At 34.2% G+C, this 15,749-nt stretch overlaps 1 protein-coding gene across 1 annotated transcript in view; it reads left to right on the top strand.

Annotated features, from left to right (window-relative positions):
• Nucleotides 1-15,749, top strand: part of DCDC1 (doublecortin domain containing 1) — a gene marked incomplete at its 3' end in the record, with an annotated part of 460,818 nt that overhangs the window by 104,235 nt on the left and 340,834 nt on the right.

A 15,749-nucleotide genomic window follows, 5' to 3' on the forward strand; every position in this document is an offset into this window, starting at 1 on the left:
TTAAAGTAGAATTCATATTGTAAAGCAGAATGATCGATGCTGTTTATAAAATAAAAATGAAGTTGCCACAATTTTAGAATCCTCTTTGCACTTGATCTTAAGAAGTTAAGCATACATTTTACCACATTAAATAAGGGCTAGGTTTTACATTTCTAACTGGGAGTTTCCAGTTTAGAACAGGGCTCATTATCTCAGACCACAGGCTGCTGAAAAATGAATATTTTGAAAGCATCATGCTATTATTCTCTGTATGCAGGGGGAGGGGAGGTGGGAATGGGATTCAGTCTCAGTGTTCACACAGCACCTCCTGCTGTCTGGTTAGGAAAAGAACAACTTGTATTGACTAGAAGAAATTCTTGAACTAAGGTATCCAGAACTAGCAAGAAACATCTCCCCGTGAGAAACTTTCATTCTCAAAAAGTGGTTAGTTTCCAAGTTAATTATGTCAGTGTATCCAGAAATGGGATTATTATCATAGATAAGGCTATTTATAATAATAAATATGAAAAAATAAAAATCCAAACTTATTCTTAATATTCTTTATTAAGCTAATATCATATATAAAAACTGGTGTAAAACATATCTTTTTGTATTCAGATTAAGTTATTTTAACAGAAATATTTAACTTTTAGGATACAATGATATTATACTATGCATTATGACCAATTTAATTACAGTCATTTATTTGGTATTAAATGGCTTGATTCTACTAATTTGACAGTTTAAAATTATTTAATGTTAAGAAAACATGAGATGATTCTCCAATGCAAGAAAAGCATTGTTTAAATCAAATCTAAAAAAATTTGAACAATTTAAATCAAATCTAAAAAAAAGAAACATAAGTTTCATTTAAAGTGAGGGTGTTAGAGATAATAAGTAGCTCAGAAAGTAGTTGTGGCATGTTTGGTTTTTCTTCCATTGTTCTAAACATTTAAAAGTTTAAATAGATATAAACAATTGTACTGGACTGAAAAGTTCCTTGTATTGTGAGAAGAAAATGCTTTAAGAATTACTGCTTTGGTTTAAAAATTTTCTTTATGACTCAAAATTGATGAGAAATACATCTTATTAAAAGAAATATTAAATGTAAATGTGAAGAAAATTAACATTTTTAGCATCTCTGAATGTCTGAGCATATGATTGTCTATATCATCAACATTATGACTTTCAACATTATGCCAAATTTAGGAATATTTTAGGAATCTAGGCTCTTTGCCATTTCTAACTAAACCTTTTTATTTTGCTCACTTATAATAACTTAAAGTTTTTCACTCAACAGTTTTAATATGATACTTGGTTAAGTTTTATTTTAAAATACAAAATTGAAGAAAAAAAAAAAGAAATTTGCCTATTATGCATTTCCATGCAAATTCCTATTTCTTTTAGGTATGCCCAATTATATGTATTCTTGAGTCTCTTTTCTTTTGTATTGTTATATCATGACAATTTAAAATTATCTGCAATGTTCATAAAAGTCACTGAAGTTGTACCATTATTGGGTCATCAGTGGTTAAGTGTTAATCCTGGAAGTAGCTTTTTTGTGAATAAGATTTCTTAGCAAATATTCCTCTTAGCATTAATGAACTTTATTTGAACTGCATTTACTTCATTTGACCTTAGGGATAGCCTTTTCTGTTTAGTTTTATATAAGATTGTGTTTGGTAAAATGGAGATGGATGATAATTCCTATTTCCTTAACAAACCTAAGCTTATAAATTATAGAATTATATGGCCTCTTGATATCATTTCCATTTATTCCACTTCTGAGATCATATATAAAGACAGCAACATTGTTTTACTAGGATTCTGTCCAAAGATTGTAGACTTTAAATTGATGTTTTGGAATTCCCCAAGGAAATTTCTTTTAAATAAATTGTGATAACAGAGCTTTAAAAGAAGAGTCAGAACTACCGGTTTTATGTTTATGAACTTACTCACTATTCACTTTTTAACTTTAACTTGTCTATTACAAGCATACAACTGAATTAAGCCCACTACATTAATATGGTCTTAAAAATATACTGATTCGTGTACATAAAATGAGATATTATATTTAGGACAGCATAAAGTCACTTAGTCTTACATTTATCACATTTAGTTCCTTAAAAGTGGAAACATTTTAGAAATTGCTCAGAGCTAAGCAGAATCTATTTAATTGGTAATCTTTGAAGTCATGTAAATGCTTTCCTATGAAATGCAGTTAACACTTTCAGCGACAGGGCTGTTCCATCTCATTAGCATTCTTGTTATGTGGTGGTGCTGATGGTGGGGTGTTGAAGTAGGAATGCCATTGTGTGGAGTTCCAGTGTTTGGGGACAAACACTGCTGTGGAGGGAACGTGTGAAAAGGCCACAGTCCTGTCAGTGAATGAGGAAGGCTGTGCTTTCTGTGTGCTTCAAGCAGGGAAGCTGTCATTCATAGGCCTAACACAGCTAAACAGAGGCCAAAACACAACCCTGCACTACCTTTTAAAATGATATTAGTGATTTTTAAACATGATCTTCTTTATTTATGATCCTCCATAGAGCTTTTAGTTGCTGTCAGTAAACAAAATATATGTCAGTCTGTTCAGCAACACTGTAGAGATCCGTAAAAGTCCATGGAGCTGTGCCAGGAGGCCATATAAATAATGATTTGGAACGGCTGATCTTAAGTACGAACCTGATTTTTGAGAAATAGATATTTCTGGAAATGTCTTCCCAATTTTGATACTCCTTTGAATTTTTTCCCCCAAGCAACAAAATTCCTAGAGACTTTTACATAGTGAAGGCATAGCACTCTTCTTTTAAAATACAGTTTTTAAAAGAACTCATAAACACACAGTTTTGATCCTTTAAATTGGTTCACAGTGTGGTTTAACAGTTGTTGTCGTTTGCGTAGTCATTTCTGAAATTCAGGGAGACACAAAGGAAATGAGTATCTAACTATAATATCTTAACAACCATCATCTTAATTATGAAGAAAATTGTAGTCCCTGTGGTAGTTAAGACATGAAAAAATTTGAAGGAATGTTTAGTACTACTCCTAATTTTCAGCCCTTTTGAAAGAAATGATCAACTTTGAAATTAAATTTTAGCTTGTTTGACAGCTTTAAAAAAATAGAAAAATATCCTTAAATATTTCTTAAACTCTTGGGATATTTCTAAACTTTGTCAGTATATTGAAAAAAATGACAATTTCTATTTATGTCTGAAACTGCAGGGAAATGTTTTATTTCTGTAATTTTAATTTGGAAATAGGTACTTGGGCTATTTGTAATAGGTCATTACTTAATGAAGTTTGTTGAAAATTGTAATATTCTACCTGAGTGATTTTTTGGGGTGTATATGGTCCTTTTTGTTTAGTAATTTAAGCAAGGTACTTTTTTGAATGCTATTATATTCTAATGTTCCATATTTGATGAGTTAGGTTTAAAAATCTCAGACACTAAGTTTCTATTTCAAAGATTAGGTTTCACTTTTTAAACTGGAACTGTACTGTAACTTTATTGTGTGGGCATATAATTAGATGAGGAAATGACCATCCAACATCAGCATATATTGGTTTTGCAGTTTAAAACTGAAATATATTTTATTATTACATTAGACTAACTTCTACCAAAGCACTTACAGTTTGTTAAAAGAATTCCTAAGTTAATGTTGGTTCACTTTACCCACACTTTTCAATAAGTTTGGTACTTAGATATAAAAGCAATAATAATGATATAATTCTATTCAGAATAAATTCAGTTCAAAATGTGCTTGAATTATATTTAGTGCTGACAGAATTTGTTTTTTGCAAAAAGTATCTTTAAGGAATCTAATATTTTAATTTCCCATAAAAGAAGTGTTGAGAGTTTGTCTTTTCAGATCTGTGTTGTAGGTCAATCAAAGTCATTTATTGGTCCTAATATTATTGAAGGAAAAACCGTTTCTATTTCATTCTCTATATATGCTTTTTTCTTAGTATACCAGCTGCTTTTTTTTCTAGCTTTATTGAGAAATAATTGACATATAACATTGTGTAAGCTCAAGGTATCCAATGTGATTATTTTATACACTTATATATTGTGACATGATCACTGCAGTAGGATTCGTTAACACCTCTGTCACCTCACATAATTAACATTTTTTTTTTTTTTGCGGTGAAAACATTCAAGATCTACTCTCTTAGCAACTTTTCAATATATAACACAATACTGTTAACTGTGGTCACTTGCTATACATCAGATCCCCATTTATCTATATATTAAAAATTGAGCTCTTTTCTTGATTTAGCCTTCCTGGAGCAATACCCAAAATATTCCAGTTTTGAACTTCTTGATGTCCTTTGAAACCTTGGAACAAAGTCTGTAATATATAAACATAATTTACTATTAAAAACATTCAAACAATGTTATAGATGTTTCAAGACGAAAACTACTACTGAACGTTCTGATAGGTAATTTTTTAGAATATTAGGTTGTGTATAGATTTGAGTGATGTTGATTTTTTCCCCCCTAAAACCAAGCTGCATTCTAGTTACTTGAAGTATTTTAAGACCTTAAACTTGTGTCTTTTTCTAAGTGTCATGCTTTGATAAGGCCTAACATCAGTTAAATGAAGTGAAAATTGCATTCTTGTCTTGATAGAGATGAAAATGGATTTCTGGTCATGAAATAGATGTAGTTGTCACTTTTTAAAAAAGGTGTCAGCAGTTTGCTTCAGCGAGTAAGGTGCAATTCAGTATGGCAGTAAACTTGTGATCTGAGCAATCAATAAAATGCTTCAATAACTTCTGCTTCATTACACTTATAATAAGAGGCTATAGATCCATGGCACATAAAATGTTGATAAAGAGAATATGTGGGGACCGACTATGACCATTTACTTGAAAGTACAGTAAGTGCAATATTGCCACCTAGAGTTTGTGCATAGGTAATTATTGCAGAGAGGGATAAAAAACTGACAATGGGATAAAAAAGAAATGATATTGAAATATTGTTTATTTTCCATCCTTTATCCATGACACATTTATCTTCATGGAACATTTCATTTGATTCTCCATAAAACAGTTCAGCTCAGGAAAAAATTTTCAAATCTGTATTTTTTTCTAATTTTCTTAGAATTACACTACCAAATGTTAAATATGTATTTGTGGTTCAAAATTGAACTTTTTTTTTTAACCATGAAAACTCTGTATTAAATAACTCACTTTGGAAAAAAATTAACTTAAAGATTGTCCATTTTTACAAGATAATTCAATTATATAAAAACAACTTTATTGACATCTCAGTTGGATACCTTTCAATTAAAAATATTATCTTTTTTAATATTAAACACTCCTTCAAAAATTAAGAGCCAACTTAGTGAAAAGTGGAATTTAAAAATAACTATATAAGAAACTAGACTTTCCTGCTTATGTGATTTTGAACATTTTAATTAACTGTAAGTTCCATTTGTGGATTGTTTAAAATACGTCTTGATCTTTACATAAACACTTAAAAAATACTAGTTATCTCTTTATTTTTCTTGATTAATTAAAAGATTATTTAATTTTATAATATTTTTTGAATGAGCTAATATGGAAAATACATTTTGAACCTAAGCATTACTGAGGTCTTTCTCCCTCTGAACTGGTGACTGAAAATGCCTATTGCATAATAGAAAAAATTTTTAAATCTGCATTTAAGTGTTTTATGATACTTAATGTAAAGCAAACTTAATATAGGTATTGATGGCTTAATAAGGAAAGTTAATCTGGAAAGGTTATTATTTTTATTCTCCCATTTATTTTTCAATTTGTATAGATAAGTTTTATAAGTTTATAGACCTTGGCCTTCACATTTCCATAAGAAAATAATTTGGCATTAATATATTAGTAATGCATTTTTCTAATATTATACTATTTAGGTATTTTTTGTTCTCATACATCTATGTGTGAATGGCTTCTATAATTGTAAAAAATGGAAATGATTGTAACATTAATTTATTTTCCTTTTCTGATCAAAGTTTTATCCTCAAACATCCTAATATTATATTATCTCAACTTACATTTAATTTAAGACAACTCGTTAGATGAAGAGCTCTTATTTTGAGATTTTAATCATACTGAGTAGAAAATGTTGCATCTTAAAACCTCTAAATAAGTATAGAATTTTTCTGGTAAAGTAAGTGAAAGTAGACCTGACAAATTTTCTTTTAAATTACTCAACCACCTAAAGGTATTATTGCCTATGACTCTTTTGAAATGAGAATAAATTTTACAGAGTTACAGCAGCAAAGTGAAAGAGTGTGTTTGATAGATTCCCTGAACAGTTTCAACACCCACAGGTATTATTTGTAAGAAAACAATCATGCGGAGTCTTCAGCTGGTTAGAGAGGGCACAGCATTCTATCTTCACCTGACATCCTATCTGTTCCGTCAACATCCTGGGCCCCCTGCCTGCCGCCCCCTCCTCGCAAAACAATAATGCTCCCTGAGAGGTTTGTGTGAATGGACAAGAATATGATTTTTTTTTCCCTTGAAGAGCTAAAACAGTATTGAAGGCATATTCTTAGGGGGAGGAAAAACAACTGTCGAGGATTGACTAGTATTTTCTATTCTAATTGATCAATGTTGTGAGTAATTGATAGTTAAAGTCTTTGATTATTAAGTCTGACTACTGATTAATGAAAGGGAGACTCTTAAGTGTAAACATTTTGGAAATAGCTGCTTTATTTTATTAAGAGAAATGTGGTTTTCTCTCACCTGTTTTTAATAGCATAGCTTGAATAAATGTCAATCGTAACTACATATTGCTGATTTTCAAATAATATAATTCATTATTTGCTTATATTTTATGTATGTAACAGCAGATGGAAATGAGTATAACATTAAGTTACTACTCTCTTCAGTCAAATTTTCTCATTAATTATGTCAGAAAAACAATTTTACATAATTTCCTAAAAAATAATTAGCATCCTGTTACATTTAAGATTTCAAGTTCCTAAACAGAGCCAATCATGCATGGAAAAAGAATAGGGTAAGAGTCCATTCATCAGCACTCAGTATATGTCACTGGGAAGTAAATGTTGAAAGTATCAGAGAACAGAGTGATAGCATAAATAAAAGGCACTAGAAAGGTCCTAGTCTTCAGGCTTGGCAAGCCACAGGTGAGTTATATCTTCTAAAGCCATACTGCCCAATACACTATCCTCATGTGGTTTCACAATTTAAATTAATTTTAAGTAAATAAAATAAAAAATTAAATAAAATTTAAAAATCCTGATTATACTTCTGGCCCTGGATTCCACATTCTATGAGTAACAAAAAAACAAAGGATCTTTTATCATCTGGTTTTAATTTGGCATTGGGTAGATAAGGTAACCTAGTCTTCACAAAACAAAATAAATTGTGAAACACACACACACACACACACACACACACCCACACCCCTAGGGCACAGTGTATTCACCATCCAACCACCAGATGGACACCTTTAGGGGTTGCAGTGTCTCTCAGGATCCCTATCAATAAACTATATAGCGAGGTGTCCTTAAGGACTATCATTCTGGCAGTCACTGGATTAATCTTGTCTTGTTTGGTGCAAAAAGATTCCCTTTCCTCCTCCCCAAAAAATAGAGAGGCAAAGAAGACAGACTCAAATGATAAAGTGTTGAATACTCCTTAGGAGCTCAGTCTGTGTGTTAGCCAGTGTTGAAGATACAGGAGAACTATCGCAGACCTTGCCCTTAGGAAGCTTACATTCTTGTTCTGGAGATAAAACATACCCACATGAAACTATTAGGAAATATGCTTATAAGTATATAATTAAGTGCTAAAAAATATGGTATAGATTCTATGTTATATGTGAACTTAAATAAAAGAAAGGTAAAACGTAGAATAAAAGCATTTTAAGGCCGAAATGAACTTTGGAGGCCATCTAGTACAGTCCTCTCGTCTTATAGATAATAATAAGAGTAACAGCATTAATAATACTTACCTCATTGTGTTGTTGTGAGAATTAAATAGTTAATGTATATAAAACTCTTAACGTAGTACCTAGGATATAGTAAGTGGCCAGTACGTGTTAGCTACCATCATTCATCATCATCTTAATTATTAATTTTTTCTGCTTTACTGAGGTATAACTGACAAATAAAAGTATAAGATATTTAAAGCCTACATTGTGTTGATTTGACATATATATATTGTGAAAGAATTCTCACCATCTAGTTAACATGTACATCACCTTGTATATATATATATGCATATTTATATGTATGTGAGAACATTTAAGTTCAACTCTTTGAGCAAATTTCAATTACATAATACAGTGTTATCAGCTATAGTCACCATGTTTTACATTAGATCCTCAGACCTTATTCATCTTATAGCTGAAAGTTTGTACTCTCTTACCAACCTCTCCCTACCCCCAGCCCCTGGCACCCACTTTTCCATTCTTTGTTTCTATGAGTTTGACTTTTTAGATTCAGCATATAAGTGATACCTTTATTATTAATGTTGTAGATAAGGCAATTGAGGTAGAGTTGTAATGGGACTAGAGCCCCACCACTGCTGTTAGAGTAGGTAAGGTATGCTTCAATAACTGAAATATGGGGAGGTTTTAAAAAGAGACTCATACAGGCAATGGCATGAAGTTGGGAGTAAGATATTATTTTCAAACAGGTTATACTTGGTACAAAAAAGGTTACTGGTGGCCTTTGAAAGATGATGAAACCTTAGAGTGAATAGGGTTAAAGAAAGAACTGATGTTGAAGAAATAGGGCAGTGGGTATAGATAAGACTTCTCAGACGTTGGGGTTGGTCCATATTTTTTTGAGGCTCACAGTATATTAAATAATTTTAAAATGTCAAAACAAGATTTTAAAACCATTGGATGTATTTTACATGACTACACTTAAAATGAACTCTATCAACAACTCCTCCCTAATAAGACATAATTGTTCTATTTTTTTGTATTACAAGATTCATAAAAATATTAATTCATAATCCATATAGGTAGCTTGGTCTGGTGATGGGACAAAAGTTTTATAACAGCTGTCTCTTTGGTTGACTCTGTCACTGTTATCTCTTTGACTGTATGTATAATGTTATTAGGAGGTAAGGAAAAAGGCTAAATTTGTGGCCTGTTTTGAGTATAAGACTGAGGACAAAAGCCTTCCTCAGCCTCAGGATTGAAGCATCTGAGATCTTGGAATGGTTGAGGACTGTAGATGGGGAATGAAAGTCACTTAGTTTGGAAACCATACGCTAGAGTTTACTTTAGGAAGGAGATACATGTTTCAAGAAAGCAAATTCACACACACTTTAGACAAGGTATGGAAAAAAGTATTTAAAAATTTTTGTCTAAATCTGATTTGACCTTTCACAACAAGGTACCACTCATGGTAGTCGGGGAAAGGTAAAAACTAAATTTGGTTGAGGCCAGATAATTTAATTCTTTTAGATACGCCCACCCTTTTGGCTAAAGGGGCTCAGATACTCATATTTCTGCCCTTCTGTGTTCCTTCCCAGAAGGGTTTATTGGGGGAGGGGGGGTTAAGTCACAACTGGTATTGTTTCTCTGCAGGTACACATAGACCAAAAAGGGGTAGTTTTAAGGAATGACTGACTAGATGCTCAACTTTCATATGTACTTTGTACTAAAATTATCCTCCCTGAGAATGTGCCTGCAGCAGAGGTGCATGCCACTTCTCCTTTCCCATCTTCCATCATCCTTAGGCAAAGCACACCTCTCCCTTATCCTGAATCTACTCTGGTGCTTCACCCCGGAGTGTAGAAACCTCCAGGATATCAAACAGAGGGACATTTTGAAATGTTGGTGCCATAAACTTCTTGTAGGGCTCTGAACCTTTCCTCGTTATAAAAGTGTTTCTGTTAAAGTAGAAATGGGATAGAAATATATGAAGTTGATGAGAAAAAGGAACAGGTAACCTTCTGATTTTTAAAGAAGAGCTTTCCCATATAGTTTTATTATTATTTTTAATATCTTTATAGGAGTATAATTTCTTCACAATGTTGTGCTAGTTTCTGCTGCACAGCAAAGTGATTCAGCCATACGCATTCATATATCCCCATATCCCCTCCCTCTTGTGTCTCCATCCCACCTTCCCTATCCTACTCCTCTAGGTGGTCACAGAGCACCGAGCTGATCTCCCTGTGCTGTGCAGCTGCTTCCCACTAGCTATCTATTTTACATTGGGTAGTGTGTATATGTCAATGCTACTCTATCACTTCATCCCAGCTTACCCTTCCCCCTCCCTGTGTCCTCAAGTCCATTCTCTACATCTGCGTCTTTATTCCTGTCCTGCCCCTAGGTTCAACAGAACCATTTTCTTTTTTTAGATTCCATATATATGTGTTAGCATATGGTATTTGATTTTCTCTTTCTGCCTTACTTCACTCTGTATGACAGACTCTAGGTCCATCCACCTCACTACAAATAACTCAATTTCGTTTCTTTCTATGGCTGAATAATATTCCACTGTATATATGTACCACATCTTCTTTATCCATTCATCTGTCGATGGACACTTAGGTTGCTTCCATGACCTGGCTATTGTAAATAGTGCTGCAATGAATATTGGGGTGTATGTGTCTTTTTGAATTATGGTTTTCTTTGGGTATATGCCCAGTAGTAGGATTGCTGGCTCATATGGTAGTTCTATTTTTAGTTTTTTTGTTTGTTTGTTTTGTTTTGTTTTTTGCAGTACGCGGGCCTCTCACTGTTGTGGCCTCTCCTGTTGCGGAGCACAGGCTCCGGACGCGCAGGCTCAGAGGCCATGGCTCACGGGCCTAGCTGCTCCATGGCAAGTGGGATCTTCCCAGACAGGGCCGCAAACCCGTGTCCCCTGCATTGGCAGGCGGACTCTCAACCACTGCGCCACCAGGGAAGCCCCTATTTTTAGTTTTTTAAGGAATCTCCGTACTGTTCTCCATAGTGGCTGTATCAATTTACATTCCCACCAACAGTGCAAGAGCATTTTCCTTCACACCCTCTCCAGCATTTATTGTTTGTAGATTTTTTGATGATGGTCATTCTGACCAGTGTGAGGTGACACCTCACTGTAGTTTTGATTTGGATTTCTCTAATGATTAGTGATGTTGAGCATCCTTTCATGTGTTTGTTGGCTATCTGTATATCTTCTTTGGAGAAATGTCTGTTTAGGTCTTCTGCCCATTTTTGGATTGGGTTGTTTGGTTTTTTGATATTGAGCTTCATGAGTTACTTGTATATTTTGGAGATTAATCCTTTGTCAGTTGCTTCATTTGCAAATATTTTCTCCCATTTTGAGGGTTGTCTTTTTGTCTTGTTTATGGTTTCCTTTGCTGTGCAAAAGATTTTAAGTTTCATTAGGTCCCATTTGTTTATTTTTGTTTTTATTTCCATTTCTCTAGGAAGTGGGTCAGAAAGGATCTTTTGTGATTTATGTCATAGAGTGTTCTGCCTATGTTTTCCTCTAAGAGTTTTATAGTGTCTGGCCTTATATTTAGGTCTTAAATCCATTTTGAGTTTATTTTTGTGTATGGTATTAGAAAGTGTTCTAATTTCATTCTTTTATATGTAGCTATTCAGTTTTCCCAGCACCACTTATTGAGAGGCTTTCTTTTCTCCACTGTATATTCTTGCCTCCTTTATCAAAGATAAGGTGACCATATGTATGTGGGTTTATCTCTGGGCTTTCTATCCTGTTCCATTGATCTTTATTTCTGTTTTTGTGCCAGTACCATACTGTCTTGATTACTGTAGCTTTGTAGTATAGTCTGAAGTCAGGAAGCCTGATTCCTCCACCTCTGTTTTTCTTTCTCAAGATTGCTTTGGCTATTTGGGATCTTTTATGTTTTCGTACAAATTGTGAAATTTGTTCTAGTTCTGTGAAAAATGCCACTGGTAATTTGCTAGGGATTGCACTGAGTCTGTAGATTGCTTTGGGTAGTATAGTCCTTTTCACAATGTTGATACTTCCAATCCAATGATAGGTATATCTCTCCATCTGTTTGTATCATCTTTAATTTCTTTCATCAGTGTCTTACAGTTTTCTGCATACAGGTTTTTTGTCTCCTTAAGTAGGTTTATTCCTAGGTATTTTATTCTTTTTGTTGCAATGGTAAATGGGAGTGTTTCCCTAATTTCTCTTTCAGATTTTTCATCATTAGTGTATAGGAATGCAAGAGATTTCTCTACATTAATTTTGTATCCCACTACTCTGCCAAATTCATTGATTAGCTCTAGTAGTTTTCTGGTGGCATCTTTAGGATTCTCTATGTATAGTATCATGTCATCTGCAAACAGTGACACTTTTACTTCTTTTCCGATTTGGATTCCTTTTATTTCTTTTTTGTCCCTGATTGCTGTGGCTACAACTTCCAAAACTGTGTTGAATAATAATGGTCAGAGTGGGCAACCTTCTCTTGTTCTTGATCTTAGAGGAAATGGTTTCAGTTTTTCACCGTTGAGAACGATGTTTGCTGTGGGTTTGTCATATATGGCCTTCATTATGTTGAGGTAGATTCCCTCTATGCCTACTTTCTGGAGAGTTTTTATCATAAATGGGTGTTGAATTTTGTTGAAAGCTTTTTCTGCACCTATTGAGATTATCATATGGTTTTTATCCTTCAATTTGTCAATATGGTGTATAACATTGATTGATTTGTGTATATTGAAGAATACTTGCATTCCTGGGATAAACCGCACTTGATCATGGTGTATGATCCTTTTAATGTGCTGTTGGATTCTGTTTGCTAGTATTTTGTTGAGAATTTTTACATCTATGTTCATCAGTGATACTGGCCTGTAGTTTTCTTTTTTTGTGACATCTTTGTCTGGTTTTGATATCAGCATGATGGTGGCTTGTAGAATGAGTTTGGGAGTGTTCCTCCCTTTACTATATTTTGGAAGAGTTTGAGAAGGATAGGTGTTAGCTCTTCACTAAATGTTTGATAGAATTTGTCCGTGAATCCATCTGGTTCTGGGCTTTTGTTTGTTGGAAGAATTCTAATCACAGTTTCAATTTCAGTGCTTGTGATTCGTCTGTTTATATTTTGTATTTCTTCCTGGTTCAGTCTCAGAAGGTTGTGCTCTTCTAAGAATTTGTCCATTTCTTCCAGGTTGTCCATTTTATTGGCATAGAGTTGCTTGTAGTAACCTCTCATGATTCGTTGTATTTCTGCAGTGTCAGTTGTTACTTCTCCTTTTTCATTTCTAATTCTGTTGATTTGAGTCTTCTCCCTCTTTTTCTTGATGAGCCTGGCTAATGGTTTATCAATTTTGTTTATCTTCTCAAAGAACCAGCTTTTAGTTTTATTGATCTTTGCTATTGTTTCCTTCCTTTCTTTTTCATTTATTTCTGATCTGATCTTTATGATTTCTTTCCTCCACTAACTTTGGGGGTTTTTTGTTCTTCTTTCTCTAATTGCTTTAGTGTATGGTTATGTTGTTTATTTAAGATGATTCTTGTTTCTTGAGGTAGGATTATATTGCTATAAACGTCCCTCCTAGAACTGCTTTGCTGCATCCCATAGGTTTTGGGTCATTGTGTTTTCATTGTCATGTGTTTCTAGGTATTTTCTGATTTCCTCTTTGATTTCTTCAGTGATTTCTTGGTTATTTAGTAGCGTATTGTTTAGCCTCTATGTGTTTGTATTTTTTACAGTTTCTTTTTCTGTAACTGATACAAGTCTCATAGCATTGTGGTCAGAAAAGATACTTGATACAATTTCAATTTTCTTAAATTTACCAAGGCTTGATTTGTGACCCAAAATGTGGTCTATCCTGGAGAGTGTTCCATGAGCACTTGAGAAGAAGGTGTATTCTGTTGTTTTTGGATGGAATGTCCTATAAATATCAATTAAGTCCATCTTGTTTAATGTGTCATGTAAAGGTTATGTTTCCTTATTTATTTTCATTCTGGATGATCTGTCCATTGATGAAAGTGGGGTGTTAAAGTCCCACTATTATTGTGTTACTGTCAGTTTCCTCTTTTAGAGCTGCTTTTAGAAGTGCTCCTATGTTGGGTGCATAAGTATTTACCATTGTTATATCTTCTTCTTGGTTTGATCCCTTGATCATTATGTAGTGTCCTTTGTCTCTTGTAATAGTCTTTATTTTAAGGTCTATTTTGTCTGGTATGAGAATTGCTGCTCCAGCTTTCCTTTGATTTCCATTCTCATGGAATATCTTTTTCCATCCCCTCACTTTCAGTCTGTATGTGTCCCTAGTTCTGAAGTGGGTCTCTTGTAGACAGCATATACACAGGTCTTGTTTTTGTATCCATTCGTCCAGTCAGTTTCTTTTGGTTGGAGCATTTAATCCATTTACATTTAAGGTAATTATCAGTATGTTATATTCCTTTTACCATTTTCTCAATTGTTTGGGTTTATTTTTGTAGGTCCTTTTCTTCCCTTGTGTTTCCCACTTAGAGAAGTTCCTTTAGCATTTGTTGTAAAGCTTTTTTGGTGGAGTGAATTCTCTTAACCTTTGCTTGTCTGTAAAGGTTTTAATTTCTCTATCGAATTTGAATGAGATCCTTGCTGGGTAGAGTAATCTTGGTTGTAGGTCTTTCCCTTTCATCACTTTCAATATGTCCTGCCACTCCCTTCTGGCTTGCAGAGTTTCTGCTGAAAGATCAGCTGTTAACCTTATGGGGATTCCCTTGATGTTATTTGTTGCTTTTCCCATGCTGCTTTAAATATTTTTTCTTTGTATTTAATTTTTGACAGTTTGATTAATATGTGTTTTGGCATGTTTCTCTTTGGGTTTATCCTGTATGGGACTCTCTGCACTTCCTGGACTTGATTGACTATTTCCTTTCCCATGTTAGGGAAGTTTTCGACTATAATCTCTTCAAATATTTTCTCAGACCCTTGTTTTTTCTCTAATTCTTCTGCGACCCCTATAATTCGAATGTTGGTGTGTTTAATTTTGTCCCAGAGGTCTCCGAGACTGTCAATTCTTTTCATTCTTTTCCTTTATTATGCTCCCTGGCAGTTATTTCCACCATTTTATCTTCCAGCTCAGTTATCTGTTCTTCTGCCTCAGTTATTCTGCTACTGATTCCTTCTAGAGTATTTTTAATTTCAGTTATCATGTTGTGCATCACTGTTTGTTTGCTCTTTCATTCTTCTAGATCCTTAATAAATGTTTCTCGTATTTTCTCCATTCTGTTTCTGAGGTTTTTTTTTTTTTTTTTTTTTTTTGCGGTACGTGGGCCTCTCACTGTTGTGGCCTCTCCCGTTGTGGAGCACAGGCTCCGGACATGGCTCAGTGGCCATGGCTCACAGGCCCAGCCACTCTGCGGCATGTGGCATCTTCCTGGACCAGGGCACGAACCCGTGTCCCCTGCATCGGCAGGCGGACTCTCAACCACTGTGTCACCAGGGAAGCCCCTGTTCCTGAGATTTTGGATGATCTTTACTGTCATTACTCTGAATTTTTTTTCAGGAAGGTTACCTGTTTTATCTTCATTTATTTGGTCTTGTAGGTTTTTACCTTGCTCCTTTGTCTGTAACATATTTTTTGGTCATTTTATTTTATTTTTTGATGGGTGGGGCTGTATTCCTGTCTTACTGGTTGTTTGGCCTGAGGTGTCCAGCACTGGAGTTTGCAGGCAGTTGGATAGAGCCAGGTCTTGGTGCTGAGATTAGGACCTCTGGGAGGCCTCACTCCAATTAATATTCCCTGGGGTCTGAGGCTCTCTGTTAGTCCAGCGGTTTGGACTTGGAGCTCTCACCACAGGAGCTCCGGCCCAACCTCTGGTCTGGGAACCAAGATCCTGCAAGCTGTGTGG

This window comes from Mesoplodon mirus (assembly GCF_964341445.2).
Source record: "Mesoplodon mirus genome assembly, chromosome: 7".
In the NCBI taxonomy this organism is placed as follows: domain Eukaryota; kingdom Metazoa; phylum Chordata; class Mammalia; order Artiodactyla; family Ziphiidae; genus Mesoplodon; species Mesoplodon mirus.